At 42.9% G+C, this 15,813-nt stretch overlaps 1 protein-coding gene across 2 annotated transcripts in view; it reads right to left on the bottom strand.

Annotated features, from left to right (window-relative positions):
- Window positions 1–15,813, bottom strand: part of C1QTNF7 (C1q and TNF related 7) — a 106,021-nt gene that overhangs the window by 70,577 nt on the left and 19,631 nt on the right. The window contains exons 1-2 of one of the 2 annotated variants that reach the window (XM_053217560.1): window positions 5,913–10,213; window positions 2,692–5,671 (exon numbers count right to left, since the gene is read on the bottom strand). The exons of the other annotated variant lie outside the window; for it this stretch is intronic. The gene's annotated coding sequence lies outside the window, so the exon portion shown is untranslated. Of the gene's footprint in view, window positions 1–2,691; window positions 5,672–5,912; window positions 10,214–15,813 lie in introns of those variants that run through there. 2 annotated transcript variants of the gene reach the window in all.

Raw genomic sequence — 15,813 nt, forward strand, 5'->3', positions numbered from 1 at the left:
AAAAAATTTGAATGGGGAAAAGGCCCAATCTCTTGTACTTAGCACAAGTTTTCACCTTCTTCAGGTGGATATGGCAATATTCATTCTTTCCCAGATTACAAAACAGGCTGAGGAATGTGATTGTCTGACTCTGATGCACATCCAAATCCTCTGGAGAGTTACTGACCAAGCGGCCCTTAATTAATGAGGTCCGCGGGCCAGTTACCCAGGAGGCCTTCACTGATATGCAGCACTGGCTTCTTCCACTAGCTCACTCTCCCCTGCAGGGGGCAGTATGGACTTGGCCTCATCAAGAGCGTGGGGTCCTGAAAAGAGTGGGAGAGGCGATTTGAAAGTGGGAGTGGGGATTTGAAAGACCGTGCTTAGCTCCTAGCTCTGGTAATTTCTCAGTGTGTGACCTAGGGGCGAGTTGTCTCGCGTCTTGAGCTTGTTTCCTGGTCTGAAATCTTCGCGGGCAGTGGTCAGTCACATGCCCCCAGGAGGCATTGTGAGGGCCTGGCAAGGAGACACCCCAAAGAACCCAACAGCACGAGGGAAGCAAGGAAAGCAGATGCTGGTTCTAAACGTGGACTTTCTCCACTACGATGCAGCCAGATCATTTACCTCCAAATCCCAACCCTGCCGGCCATCATCTGTGTGGCCATGGGCGAGTTACTTAGCTAGCCTTAGCCTCAGTTTCTCCTACAGAGAAACCCAAATAACGCTTTGCTTACATTAACTCTCAACCCTCCCATGAGCCCCCAAGGTTTTTACCCATATTTCATATTCAGGAAACTGAGGCACAGAGGAGTGAAGTGACCACGCAGAGGCCATTCTGGGACGTGTGTCCCCGGGTGCTGTGGTTGCAGAGCCACTACTCCTAACCAGCGAGTTGCCTGCTCCAAAGACATCACGCGACACGGTGAGCAGAGGGCCAAATGCATGGCGAATGCCCAGTAAATGTTTCCCAATATTTGGATAATTTCCTTTCGCATTCCAAACACGTATCCCTCCATTTTATGATCCATTGCACCCCACATGTCCAACAGCTAGTGCCCAGATTTATTTAATTATTGCCATGAAAACAAAAGCTGGCTTGGGCTCCACAGACTACAAACACATTAGTTCTAGAAGGGGAGCATCGTCTCAGCTTTTGTTTTTATTGCTTTTAGCACATCAAGCACGTAATATGTACTAAGTAAAAGTGAAAGGTTAGAGATCACCTCAGACTAAAAGTTGCTCCAGGGGGTGTCTACACAGGAAATAGGCTGTTATACATCCCTTTCCATCCGGAGCCTCCTGGCCCTCTGACATGCCTTACGCATGCACTGCCATCAAGGCACAGAGGAGTTAATTAGCATATGAGGAACAAGCCGGTCTCGTCCTCACAGGACATCAAACTGTGAAACAAAGGTATTCAAAGGGAAAGAAAGCGAGTCAGATATCAGATATCGAGGAGAGTTAAGGCCAGTTGTTCTTGTGCTTAGGAGAGCTTTCCAGGGAGTAGGAGAACCAAGATGCGGATGCCAAGCTTTATTATGCAAAGTAGGAATCAAGACATATTGACAGATGCGTAGTCTGATGGGGGGGCAGAGTCTGAGACCTTGGGACGCCAGTACCCTGCAGCCGTAGGGTTCTTGATGAGAGACCCTGGAAAAGGACAAGGTCCTGGGGAAGCTGCAGGGTGTCAGAGAGCGAATGTTGATCAAAACAGAGCTATTTCCTTTACATGAGCTGTCCTCTAGCAATTACTTCCCAGTCCTTAACCACAATCTGATTTAAAAAATCTTTAAAAGTGGGGCGCCTGGGTGTCTCAGTCGGTTAAGCGTCTGACTTCGGCTCAGGTCATGATCTCCTAATAGTGATCTCACGATCTCACGGTTCATGAGTTTGAGCCCTGCATCAGGCTTTCTGCTGTCGGTGCAGAGCCCACTTTGGATCCTCTGTCCTCCTCTCTCTCTGCCCCTCCCCAGCGCTCTCTCTCTCTCTCAAAAATAAACATTTCAAAAAAGCTTTGAAAGAAATATGCTCTAGTACAATGTGTTATGTACGACACTAGGCAATCCCGTCTCATAATTACTCTTAACACAAACCCATAGTTTTACCAACACAGTTCGCGTTCGTGTATTGTAAAATGCCGAGCACATTTGTTTAATAAAATAAACAGTAAATAAATCAGCACCCTCAACCCAAACGACATCGAGCACAAGGTTTATACTACTACAGGGAAATCTCCACCAGACACTATTAGCTTGTATGTTTCCCTTTCCTCGAGCAAACTCCTGCGGTGTATCAGAATGAAGGAAAGCCCTTCAATTTGAGTTATGTAGGCACGGATGACAGATGTAGGCACTCGATGACAATTCCGTGTTTCCGGGTGAGGCTCCCGCAAGTGTCAGCCTCTTGCTCCTCTTGACTATGGATCTATAGCCACTAAGGAGCGTGACTGCCAAGTCAAAGGCTCTTTTCAGAACTAACCCTTCCCAAGCCAAGCCGATTCTGACGACTTTCGCTTTCTCTCCTCTGTTCAGCAGAAGCAACCCCCAGAGGAGACGGTTCATTGAGTAAGCCCCAGTCAGTAAACACCCCCAAACCTCATAGATGGACAGAGAGAGAACAGCTCAACACCAGCGCGAGCCAAAAGATTCATCTGTGGGAGAAGAAAAGCCTGAAGAAGTTCACTTCGATCGGGAGAGAGGGCTGTTTACTTACGTTGCTCGCAAGATCTTCCAACAGCTGGAGTCTTTGAATTCTAGTGCACGCAGATGTGGAGCTTTAACTCGAAATCCCCTTCCCTTTGGCAGCGAGGAGCCTGATAGCTCTGCGGGGCTGCAGATTGATAAGTAATTTCCTGATTGGTTTCAAAAACGTTCTCCCAGGCTTCGAGCAGTGGCTGGGAGAGAGGGAGCACACAAGCCCCATGACGTGCAATGACGCTGTGGCCTGCACAGACCTCCTGTTTGATCGAGCTCGAAAGAAGTATCTGTCGACCTCACCAGCAAAAATAAGTAGCCTCCTCTATCTGTTGGCTCCCTCCCTGAATCATATCTGGGAACCAGCATGAAGAATCTGGACCATATTTTGTCTCAATATTTGTGATTGCTTTCTTACCAGCCACTTCAGAGAACATTCTCAGAGACCGTGCCCTCCGGTCCCTTCATTTCACAGTGGAAGGAAATGAAACCCAGGGTTTACAAGCCTTGACCAGGAGTGCACGGGGTATGAGTGGGAGGACTGGACCCCAAGAGCCTCCTGACTGTCACACCAGAGCTCCGTCCCCTATAGGGAGGTCGAGACAGACAAAGATTTGGCATCTGGCTCTTGATCTTTAGAAGGCGTGTCATGAATCTCAGTTCTCAGGGCTGCAAAGTGGGAGTCAGAATAACGGTTGTGTTTGTGTGGCCTCGCAGTATCGGGATCACTGAGGGAGAACTTCATCAAGGCGGAGACCAATTATACCCCACGATGGGATTTTGTCAGTAGGGCCCAATCTACATGCTTCTCTTGTCCCTTTCTGTTCTCATAGTCCATTCAGGGTTATTTTCTGTTCTGGAAGAAGCCATCCAACAAGCCATCTGACTTGTTGGGGCAGAGAATTTCCTTGGGTCAAGGAAGAAGACAGGACACGGAGAAAACTTTTGACCTTGGAAAACCAGGTCAAGATCAGATGCAAGGTAGAGCATGTTTGGACATTTGCCACAGAAAGGACACTGGGTCTGGAATCAGAAAATCAAGGCTTGGCTACTGCCTCTAACACTCATCAGCCAAGGGAACTTCATTGAAGCATTACAAACCACAATTTCCTCCCTGGAGACATAATCCCTGTCCTGCCGGGCTTGCCTCATTTTGCAGTGGGAAGATCAAATGCATTCTGCATGGAGGTCGTGCTTATCAACACTTGCAGGCTTTGAAATTGTGAGGAAGTATTTTCCAGCATCCCGAATAGCATTTCACACAGAAAGCTCTGTTGATGGGATGATGCCACGTCCTCTATCCTGGGTTCTTGGACTTGTTTCCTTCTCCTTTTAAGGAGTATACTTTGCCTTTCTTTCCTTATTATGCCATCTCTTGGCGCTTGTATCCCCGGTCTGGCCACTACTGATCTTCTTTCTTTCTTAGAGTTTATGTGTCCTTCCATCTCTCATGCAACAGTAAGAATGAAAAGAAGGAGAAAATGTTTTCCTCAACCACACAGAAAACCATCTGTAGAGTTTTGACACATGTGAGGCTGTGTGCATCCTGGACACAGGATGTACTTGTACATCCAAGTATTCACGGCCAGACAGCAAATGGATCGAGACCAGCCTCACTGATGAAAATGCTCAAACCCCCAGTCCTGTTTAGTTATCCCATTCCCTTCCTTTGCCCTTTCATAAATTCATTCTTCGAATGTCATTGCAGTTAAGATTTGCACTCCATCATCTCTAAGAGCAGTTTTTGGGCCACCATAACGAACTGCCATAGACAGGGAACTTTAGCAACAGAAATTAACTTTCTCATGGTTCTGGAGGCTGGAAGTCTGAGATGGGGTGTCAGCATGGTCAGGTTCTGGTGAGAGCCCTTTCCCTGGCTTGTGGACAGCTGCCTGTCACTGTATCCCCACATGATGGAGAGTGGGAGGGCTCTCCCTCCCTCCCTCCCTCTCTCCCTCTGTCCCTCTGTCCCTCTCTCCCTCTTCTTATAAGGCCACGGTCCATGTGGAGCAGGGCTCTGCCCCTATAGCTTACTTAACCTTAATTACCTCCTAAAGACTCTTATCTGCAAATACAGTCTCATTACCCTATATGTCAGGACTTCAACCTACGAACTTTGAAGGGACGCAGTTGAGTCCAGAGCAGACCTGGAGAAAGTGAGAACATTAAGCTAACATTACGGAGCACTCACTGGGTATAAGGCCCCACTTGTTTCTTTTCTCATTGAATCCTCGTAACAATTTTCAGAGGCTGGTAGTGACTTTTCCAAGGTCACAAATCTAGTAAGTGGCAGTGTCCACATGTAAATTGTGATGACCAGCACCATGTTCTTTTCATGACACAATCTGCCTCCATCCCCTCTTTTCTCCTGGGCTCTGAGCCATGAAGCTCTATGTTTCTTTCCTGCTAACACTGAGCTCAGCTGCCTCACGTCAGGGAGGTGTTACCCGGTGAGAAGGGGAGGGGGTGAAGGGGAACTCTGTGGTTTTCTTTAGGGACTCCCCACTGAATTTAGGCTGACAGCTGTCGGGAGTCTGCCCAGAACGTTCTTTTTCTCTTCCTGCTTTCCTCCCAGACTCCTCTGTGTTGATAAATCCTTCTCATCAGTTTGAACTCAACTGGTGTCCTTACCTCAGGGAAGCTTTCTTTGACTTGCCCTGTACCTGCTCTAGCTCTCCCTTATACTCTCCTATCCTTCCCCTTCATTATTGTTTCCTTTTTGTACATCTTTACAAATGTTACTTCATAGCTATAGTAGTTGAGGAGTTGTATATTTTTAAGATAATTGCATAATGCTTGTCTTCCTCACTGGTTTGTAGGTTTCACTGTGGGCAGGGATGTCTGGTTCACTGAAATATCTCCAACCATTAGACCACTAATGTTAAGCCCTCTGTTATCACCAAATTCATTTTTCTCCTTGCTGTTTTGCACAAGGAAACTAGATTTGGCTCATCAAGAGTGAGGTTCTTGGAATAAGAAACAATAGCTGAACGGGGCGCCTGGGTGGCTCAGTCGGTTAAGCGTCCGACTTCGGCTCAGGTCATGATCTCACGGTTCGTGAGTTCAAGCCCCGCGTCGGGCTCTGTGCTGATGGCTCAGAGCCTGGAGCTTGTTTCGGATTCTGTGTCTCCCTCTCTCTCTGATCCTCCCCCGTTCATGCTCTGTCTCTCTCTGTCTCAAAAATAAATAAACGTTAAAAAAATTAAAAAAAAAAAAAGAAACAATAGCTGAGGAACGGACCTTGGGTCACACCTGCCAGCCTTCTGGTCAACGCTCAGATTCCTGTAAGGGCAGCACAGCCTGGCCCTCTGCACGGTGGGGGCTGCCTATTCATACTGCTCTAGCCTCGGTCTCTTTCAGGAAAGAGACGAAAGAGAGATTCCGATGCAACAAGGCATGAGGCGGTATAGGACTTGTCAAGCAGGAATTTGTACCAGGAAAGACATTCTCAGCAATAGAAGCCACATGTGCAAAGATATGGAAAGACAACGTGCTATGTTAGAGAATTACAAGGAAGATGCTTTTGTCAGTGTGTTGCAAGGAAATGTGATAACATTAGTGAAAGTTCCAGATAGGTATTAAGTGTTTTCATTATTATCTGTTTCTCATCTGTGTTTGGTGGGCCAATGACAGAGTCCATGTGAAATTGTTTTATAAACTGTAAAATGTTATAAAAATTTGCTTATTAGAAATTCTTTTGGATGAAGATAGCTTGGCAGAGACCGAGAAACTATGCTGGGAAATGAAATTATTTATGAATTTTCTTCATTCACAAACTGAAAAATTTGACTAATTTCCTTCTTCAAATCCCCTTTTCAAAGACTAGATTATAAATTTCTAGTATTTATTAAACGTCAGTGAGCTGGGATACAGGTTTTAACTCAGCATTATCCCTGGATCTTTCTACTCTCTCTTATATTTCAGGGACTCGACACCTGAAACTAAATTTCCTCAAAACTTTTCCAGTCAGTTTCCCTGCTTAGAACCAGCCAATGAGGGCACCACAGGGATGTCAAAGGCAGAAATGAATGAGGGGACACCCTTTGGTGGCAGTCGCAGTCAGAGTGAGGACACTCAAATGATGCAAAGTTTGTAGGAGCTTTTGAGTGAGATCCTGGAATCACATAGTCTAGTGTGGTTTTCCAGCAACCCTGCACTTCTGAGTTTCCAGAAAAACATCATGGTCTCTTCTCCAAATATTGGTTCCACAGCCTTTTTTTTTTTTTAATTTAGAAATAATGGCATACTCTTAGGAGGTTGCAAAAAAAAAGTTGCATAAAAACCAAATAAAACAAAAACTAGCTCCCCTCAATAATGACATCTTTTATCACTGTAATATATCAAAACTAGAAGTTGGCATCAGTACAACACTATTAAGTAGATTGTAGAACATATTCAGATTTCACTAGTTTTGCATGGTTCATTTGTATGTTGTAAAGTTCAGTGCAATTTAATTTTATGCGTAGATTCTCTACAGTTCTTTTGATGGTTGTTTAAGGCTTTGATTTCTCATGTTCAATCCCTACCTAGAGTGATTTTTATTTTTCTGATTCCTGACTGATATGAATGCTAATCTTCTGGTGTCATTACACACTTGAAGCCTTACAGTCAAGCTTTGATTCTTACATTCCATTATGTTCATTCATTTATTCAATTAACATATGACTCAGTGATTTTTTTTTCTGTATGCTCTTTTACCCATTGTCTTTGTCCATGGCATTGTCACAATACATTCAAATTATTGCAACATATTTTTAGCTATTTCTTGGGCTTTAGTTGCTACGTTCTCAAGATCATCCTTACCATAGTGTATCCAAGAATGCAATACTAGTTTAATCATTCCTAAATAGTAGTAAAATAATTTATATGTGATAAGACAAGAAACAAAATTAAGAGGTACAGGAATTGGATTAGAAGAAGCAAATGTATCATTATTGAAAGATACCACAGTTGCATACCCAAACAATGCATGCAAATTTTAAAAGCCTATTAGAAAGAATATACATTCAATATGGTTGCCAGGCAAAAAATAAACACATGAAAAATAACCTAAACACTAAAAATAATCAGAGGCTAGAATGTTAAAAAAAATCATCTGAAATCGTTGTTAACAGCAAAATGATGTTGGTTTTTCTTTAGAGGAAGGGCATCCTATCCTCTCCCTAACTCTGGGCTTTTTTTCAAACTTGGGCCCTTAATAGGCTCAACTTGTGTGGACAGATTCACAAAATCTTGTTTTCCCTTCTTGATTATTCAAGCCACAAGTGATAAAAACCTGGTCTGGGGGAAACCAGTTTAGAAACAAAGATGATGATGTGTCCTTTGTCCCTTCCTAGCTATGACACATTTCCTCCCAAAAGTGTCTCTTCTGCACTACAGGACTATGCAAATCTCTCTCTTCACTAATGGACTAAGAAAAGAATCTTAGCTAACATTTGTTATGTGCTAACATTGTTCCTCAATTTTTACAACCAATTAATCCTTACAACTATATGAATAGAAAATTGAAATTAATCCCAAATTTCAAGGCTACCAGAAGGTAGAACTAAGCTGAGAACCAGGTGGTGAGTCTCCCAGGCTTTACTCAATGCATCCATAGTATAGTGCTTTTCTTCTGAGTGACAATACTATTCTTCCCACAAAGGGTATTCATGAGCCCTAATAAGCTGCATTGGCTGCATTGGGTGCATTGGCTTAGTGTATCTAATTAAAAAGTAAATTTGCAGCAAGATGTTAGGTAAATAAATGGCACAGGTGGTACCATGCAAGGACAAAAATTATGACAATAATGTGAGTACTAATATGTGAAAAACCCACATTTCGTGGAAGTCCTAAGTCAATGACCTTGACTTGTGGGTGGAACCTTGCTATAAGGGAGCATTTGGATTTGTCTCCAAAGTGTAGTTATTTCTTTAGAACTGCAGCACTTCAATAAGGGCAACAAAATTCTCATCATTCTCTGAAGTATAATTCAGAAGACTGTTTTCCCCATGGATAGCTCTCCTTTGAAGATGAGAAATTGCTTTCTTTCCAATTTTATTCTAAGATTTTGATTGAAAACACTCAAATGCAAGCCTGGCTTCAAAGCATAGTTTGTAACCAGGAAGGATTTCCTGGTTTACATTGCTTAATTAATGATAATATTGATTCAAAGGAAGAGAGAGCTCCCAAATCTTAGCAATTTCCATTGGTAGTAGATGTAACCTCTATGTAAACACTTAAACCAAAATGTCCCTTGAAGGAACTCAATCTCAAATTCTTCCAGTCTCCCAATTCCTCATTTCACAACCATCACTGTCTTTTCTGCTCCCCATCCTAATTATTTCATTTTTCATGCCCAACATCGTGACTGTGCTTTCTCAGCAAACTCCTAGTAATCACCCGTATGTTGCTCGTCTTAATCAGCAATGATCTTTCCACTTATTTGGGGCATTATCTGGGATAAATGAATGTACGGTGGCCAGTTTATCTCAGTCAAACAATGCATAAGAGCTCCTTTGAAGATTTGAAACATAATCTAAGCCATATGCAATTTGAAAGGTCAACATGTCACCAGAAAAGAAAGTAAAAGAGAAAGAGGAAAATAAGAGAGGGAAGGAAGGAAGGTCAGTAGGAAGGCAAGAAGGAAGGAAAGAAAGGCGGGGGGGGGGGTAGAAAAAAAGGGAGAAAGAAAGACACAATGAAAGGAAAACAAAGAAGGCAGAGGGGGAAGAAAAGCAAAGGGGCAGATCCTACAACTCTAGATCAAACAGGCATGATAAGCATTTTTTCCATAAGACCGGCTGCTGTTTTGGATGTACCATACTACATCATTCTTCTACAGATGCAGTACCTTATAAGCTCACTTACTAAGAGTTCAAATGCAGCTAACATTTACACTTACAAGTGCCATGTTTGGACAGGGTGACCAGCTATCTTGGTTTGCCTGGGACTTAGGGGGTTCCCCAGATGTGGGACTTTCAGTGTAAAACCCGATAGTCCAGACAAACTAAGATGGTTTGCTTGGGGCTAAGGAGTTTTCCAGGGCATGAGGCTTACAGTGTTAAACCAGAAAAGTCCTGGGCAAATTGAAAAAAGTTGGTCACTGTGTCTTTGGGTGAAACCTTATCTTTGGGTAAATATTACCTCTCATGTCCTTTGGATATTGTGTAGAAAATGCTTTAGCTAATTTCGGTGCCTCTGTTAAGTGTTGCACACAATGTAATGGATATCTCTTTTTCCCTGCCTACCTGGTGCCCCAATATTCTTTGGTTAACTCCTTCCTTATGTGGTTCTAATTGGGCTAGCACTACCTCCCTTGGAGTGAAAAAGTTAACTAGGCTGGGTCAAGCATGGCAAGCCACCTGAAACATCTGAAAACAATGACTGGTAGAGGTGAGAGTGTAACTGAAGAGAGACAGCCCTTGGGAGAGAGAAGTCCCTTTTGCTTCTCCTAAAGACTATCATTGGCGATCCTGTCCACCGTGTATAACAAAGTCAACAGACACAGAAGAAAGTGGGATGGGAGAGAAAGAAGGAGAGAGGAAGAGAAGGAGAGAGAGAAGGAGAGAGAGAAGAAGAGGGAGAGAGGGAGAGAAGGGGGGGGAGAGAGAGAGAGAGAGAGAGAGAGAGAGAGAGAGAAGGGGATCCAAAGCATCATCTGAACCCCTGGATTGTGCCATGCATGAAGCCAACCCTGTTTCTAAACTGACCAAATACATAAGCTAATGTATTCCCTTTTTTCTTAAGCTATCTTGAGTAGGGTGTCTGTCACATGAAACAAAGGCGTTGTGACTAGCAGACATATATGGGCTTGGTCTTTTCTGAACTCAGTCCCGCGAGACAGTAGAACTGTATGAAACTGCTAACATTCCACTTCTGTCGACTGCAAATATGGCGGGATCACTTGGTTCAACTAAGTATTATTTCCTCCATTTTACAGATGAGAAAAAAAAAAAAACACCTCAGTGGTGATAAGTAGTGTGCCTAATGTTGTACATTTATTAGATAAGAGACCTGGAAATCAGATCCAGGTTGGTTTGATTCCAAGGTACACAAATACATTTCCAGTTCTTCATGCTTCTTGAAAAATAAAAAGCAATCTCTTGAGAGCTATCCTTTGCTATTTGACAAATGCCTTGAAAAGTACTAAATTGTGACTCACACCCTACATATGAACTTATATATGGTGCCAAACACCTGCTTATTGCTCCCCAAATCCCTGTGTCACTGGCTGTTTCATGAAAAGAAGTCAAATACACGAGAATGCCAAACGAGATGGAAAACCCCATTGTACCCTGGTGTGTATTTACATTTTAGCAGGGATAAAGCTCCAGGCGATCATATGTCAGATTTCTAAATTTACTCCAGCTTTGGTTTTCACTGACAATCAAGAGATGCAATTTTTGCCTCTACGAAAGAGAAATCCTTTACCCGTTCTACTCTGTACAGAGAGATTGTTTAATTTGTTTCCCGTAACTCAAACCTAACACCCTGAAAACGCGGCTGTGTCAGCGAGATAAGCATTCAGAGTGTTTTCTTAATCTCTGGCATCTCATGTGCTTGCCCAGTGATGCAGCAGAATGGTGCTTGCCCAGAAAACATTTCTTTTCCCCGTTGATAATCTATATATGCTCTAAAAACCTCAGTATGATTTGGGGAAGTTTGTGTGTCATTTTTTTTTTTAGCCTTTATTATGTGTGAAATTATTATAATTCAAGACTGCCCATTGATTGTAATGAATGCTAGAAAAACAATGTGTCTTCTTACTGTGTGGATACTATTTTGTAGTAAATCCCGTTGGTATTATCTACTGATCATTTCTTTTCCACGAATTCCCTTCCCCCTGTAGAGGAATCTAATAATCAGTTATTGCAGCTATAATACTACTCTCAAATCTCAGTGGTTTGTAACAACAAAAAACATTGATTTTTTTTCCTCGCTCATGGCAGGTTATGAAACATGCCCAAGACCATGCAACTGGTAATTGATGAAGCCTAGATTCATTCGTTCAATGGATATCACTGAGTCCCTACACAAAGAGACTGATAAGGCACCAAGCCAAAGACTGTTTATGCCTTAGCTGATGAAATGAAAAGTAAAAACAGTGTCATCACAGTTCTGGAGAGTCAATCAAAAAGAGAGAACATATCAAGTAGGAAAGATTTGATGTGATCTAATAGAGTCAGCAATGCTATGTTTGCCAAAGGTTGGGGTATATGGGTGCACAGGCCAGAACGGTAGCCATAGTTAGATCATAATAAGATTAATTAGACAATGCAAATATAAAGGCATTCCAAGTGAAAGCTGGCACTGCATCTCTAATTTCAACGGAGAGAGAGGACAGAGAGAAGCAAAACATTTGAAACCATTTTTGAGTGTCTACTCAGTGCCAGGCATTGTTACATGAGAAAAATTCACATAGCAATCTTCTGAGAACAGTGCCTCTCATTTCACACTTTATATCTCTGTGGATATCATTTTCTGTATGTCTAAGGCAAGGATAGTGTTATTTGTTTTTAAAAAAAATTTTAATGTTTATTCATTTTTGAGAAAGAGAGAGAGAGAGAGAGCAAGTGGGGGAGGGGCAGAGAGAGAGGGAGACACAGAACCTGAAGCAGGCTCCAGCGATGTGGGGCTAGAATCCACGAACCATGAGGTCATGATGTGAGTCGAAGTTGGATGCTTAACCAACTGAGCCATCCAGGTACCCCAAGGATAGTGTTCTTTCTTTCTTTCTTTTTAAATTTTTTTAATGTTTCTTTATTTTTGAGAGAGAGATAGAGAGTGTGAGCAGGGGAAGGGCAGAGAGAGGGAGGCACAGAATCCAAAGCAGGCTCCAGGCTCTGAGCTGTCAGCACAGAGCCTGAAATGGGGCTCGAACTCACGAAGTGTGAGATCATGACCTGACCTGAGGTCGGATGCTTAACCGGCTGAGCCACCCAGGCTCGCCTAGGGTAATTTCTTTCTTAGCTTTGTCTTAGTTTGTGCCTGACACACTGCAGGCCCTCAGTGAATGGTAGTTGTCTTGAAAGTCTCTGTTAGTTGCTTCCCAATGTCTATACTAACAGATTTCTTGTTTGAGGAGGCAATATGACCACGTAATGCCCCCCTTCCCAGACTCTCTGTGGCTAGGGAAGGCCATGTGGCACCCCCAGTCGGGGCCAGAATATGTGAGCAGAGATTGATGAAAGAGGTTGCTGGGAAAGCCTCTTGAAGGAAAAAGACAGCTGGTGTCACCTGTTCAGTTCTTGTTTTGTATTTTGCCATTCACCAAGAATGCAGTCATGACATTAATATAGACATCTTGTGATCATGGCAAACACAGTCACATATCAGAACATAAGAGGAGAAAGGAACCTGGGTCTGATGACATTGAAGCCATCATACGAACCCTTGACTGCGTAGCTCCAAACTAACTTCATTGTAGATGAGAGACATAACCCCCGTTGGGCCGGGTCACAGAAGCTGGGTTTCTGTTGCATGAGGTCAAGCACATTCCCTAACTGATACAGCTCTACACCACATTTCCATCATCTTCTCAATCTGAAATACTTTCAGATTTGTGTATAATGCCTCATTGTTGCAAAAGATTTGGCTTCTTTCTGAACAAACTTTCTGGAATCATTCATTTTTTCTTTCTAGATGAGGCATTGTTTGGCCACAGTATAACACAATGCTGCCCGAAAGAAAACACCAATTAAACATGTCTTTTTGTTTTTTTAAACCAACCATCTAGCACACAGCCATGATAGCCTGCAGAAACAACTCCGACCTAGCCACGAGACTGCCGAGTTCGAGCTTGCCAAGCCGTAGCAACATCAGAGAAAACAGAAAAATCAAAAGTGTCACCTAAATAAAGGACATCTAGTGGAAGAGATACAGCACAGAATTAATGAGGTTTTCACTCTTGAATCCTGTAACTCTAGCAGTGGAGTTTGGTAGGAAAAAAGCGCAGAACGGTAGGGCAGAGAATCCAGGTTCAAATCCTTATGGAGTCGTTGATCAGTTGCATAATTTGGGGCAAGTCTTTCCGTTTGTTGAAGCTTTCATTCCCCAGCATGCAGAATTATGACAACAGCAGCAGCAGCAATAGCAACAACAGTAATAATACAACCTACTTAGAGAGTTGATAGGAGGAGTAAGTAAGGTGACGTACGTATAGGACCTGTAAACATCAAAATGTCACACAGGCTTTCATCGCTATTGAGAGGTGAAAAGATATGGCAAGTGTGGAAACGGAGATGCCGAGGGATATATGGACTGTAAACGGTCTCTTGAAGGTTAGCGGTGAAGGTCTTTTATGGGTGTGATTAAGTGTTTCTTGCACACATCAGTACCAATCATTAATGGCGGGGGGAAAATGAGGGAAGAAAACCAGCATTTTGGAGAACTAATTATGATCCTTCGGTGTTTTACACATATGACCTTTAATTCACTGGAGACGTGCGTGCATTTCCCTCCACAAATCCTCTGAGGACAGAGCTTTTACGTTTTTGTGAGTGAGTTGCCCGGATGCAAAACTGGTGGGATGGTATGACCTGGGCACTGAGATCAGGAATGTGGACTCAGGTAGTGCACGTGTGGGCCCGGGGCCAGGCTTCAGGGAGGGGTCTGGGATCTGAAGTTTGCTTGGTGGTCACTCACAGAGGAAAAGATGGGAGTCTTCCTAATCCGAAGTTCAGGAGACTTAGCCCTATTTGTCAAGACGGGAAGAAGAGAAAGGAACTTTCTAGCCACTGAAGACGTCACTCAGCTTCTCATACACACACCTGTTAGGGGAGTGCAAACATTTTGCTGTATGGCCTGCACTGTGCTAAACATGCCCGATTATAAACTCACTCGTCTTCACAACAAGCCTACAAGGTAGGTACCGTGGTTATCCCCACTTTGCAGACGAGTAAATTTAGGAATAAAGTGGTTAAATGACTCGCTCAAAGTCACCCAGTTGGATTGGAATTGAGACAGCCCTGTCCTGGAGCCCTAGGTTGCGATGATGCTGTTTCACCCGTCGAGGGGGAGAAATAAGGCAGAACATATGTCAAACAGCTGGGCTGTAAATCTTGAAGGCTCAGCTCCTCAAGAAACTCAAAAGAGTTCATGCGTTTTTTCATGAAAGAAACTCTGACCAACTGCTCTCTTCATTTTTTCAGTGAATTAAAATGGAGCCACCTACTCATATGTAGCTGTGTCTCTCCTCATTCTACTGTGAGATTTAGGGATTTGGGAAGACATCTGGAATTTATTTATGCCATTTGGATTTTGAAACTCAATATTAAATTCTTATAATGAAACAGACAAAGAAGTCAAAGTAGACCATATTAGTGAAATCTGACTACATAGGGCATATGTTTGCAAACTGGGCTTTAATGTCTGGCTAAAATATTGCTCCAAATACCCTGGATCATTCTTCTCAGAAGGTAAAAACACATTTCTGGAATCATTTTGACTTTCTGTCTATATGACAATGGAAAGAACTAGATTTCATGGCTTTTTCTCTCCCTCAGATAAGGTCATAAACAGTCTAAGTGTTTGCCTATGCTGACATTAAATATGGCGCAGAGATAGTTAGAAAAATATCACCTTGACTTGTCCCAGTTTTTCATTTGGATCGTGGGGAGACACCATGGGTTCCAGAGGCAGGCAGCCTGGACTGGTTTTGCCATTCATGAGTAGTATAATTTTGGACAATCTCCCCAAACCAGTTTTGAAACCTAGAGGATGTCTCAAACGGAAGGTGTAAGGTGGAAAAGAGTCTTAACAAATCGGGTGAATTTTAGATGGTTCATATTGGCCAAAGTGGAATATGTTGTGTGTGCGGCTTGTTAGGGGATGAACCCCAAGAGTTGAGATCATAAAAGGCCCCATGTCGCAAGCCAGGGTGGTCGGACTTTTTCCTGAAAGCAATAGGGAACCCCAGAGTTGTTTTAATTTTAATCTTTTTATACACTAATCAGAGCTGCTTTCCTTTATTATGAATGTCATAGCTTATTGTAGAAAAAATAGATAAGGAAGGAGGGAAACACTTGAAATTAAACCTTCAAGAGCCTGTGTTAACCTCTAGGGAGTGTTTTTCTTTACCCCTGGGAATGTAGATGAATGCTTTAATAAAAATGTAATCAAACCGTGCCCACTCTTTTATAATCTTCTTTACTATTACGAT

The sequence above is a fragment of the Acinonyx jubatus genome, chromosome B1, assembly GCF_027475565.1.
Source record: "Acinonyx jubatus isolate Ajub_Pintada_27869175 chromosome B1, VMU_Ajub_asm_v1.0, whole genome shotgun sequence".
In the NCBI taxonomy this organism is placed as follows: Eukaryota; Metazoa; Chordata; class Mammalia; order Carnivora; family Felidae; genus Acinonyx; species Acinonyx jubatus.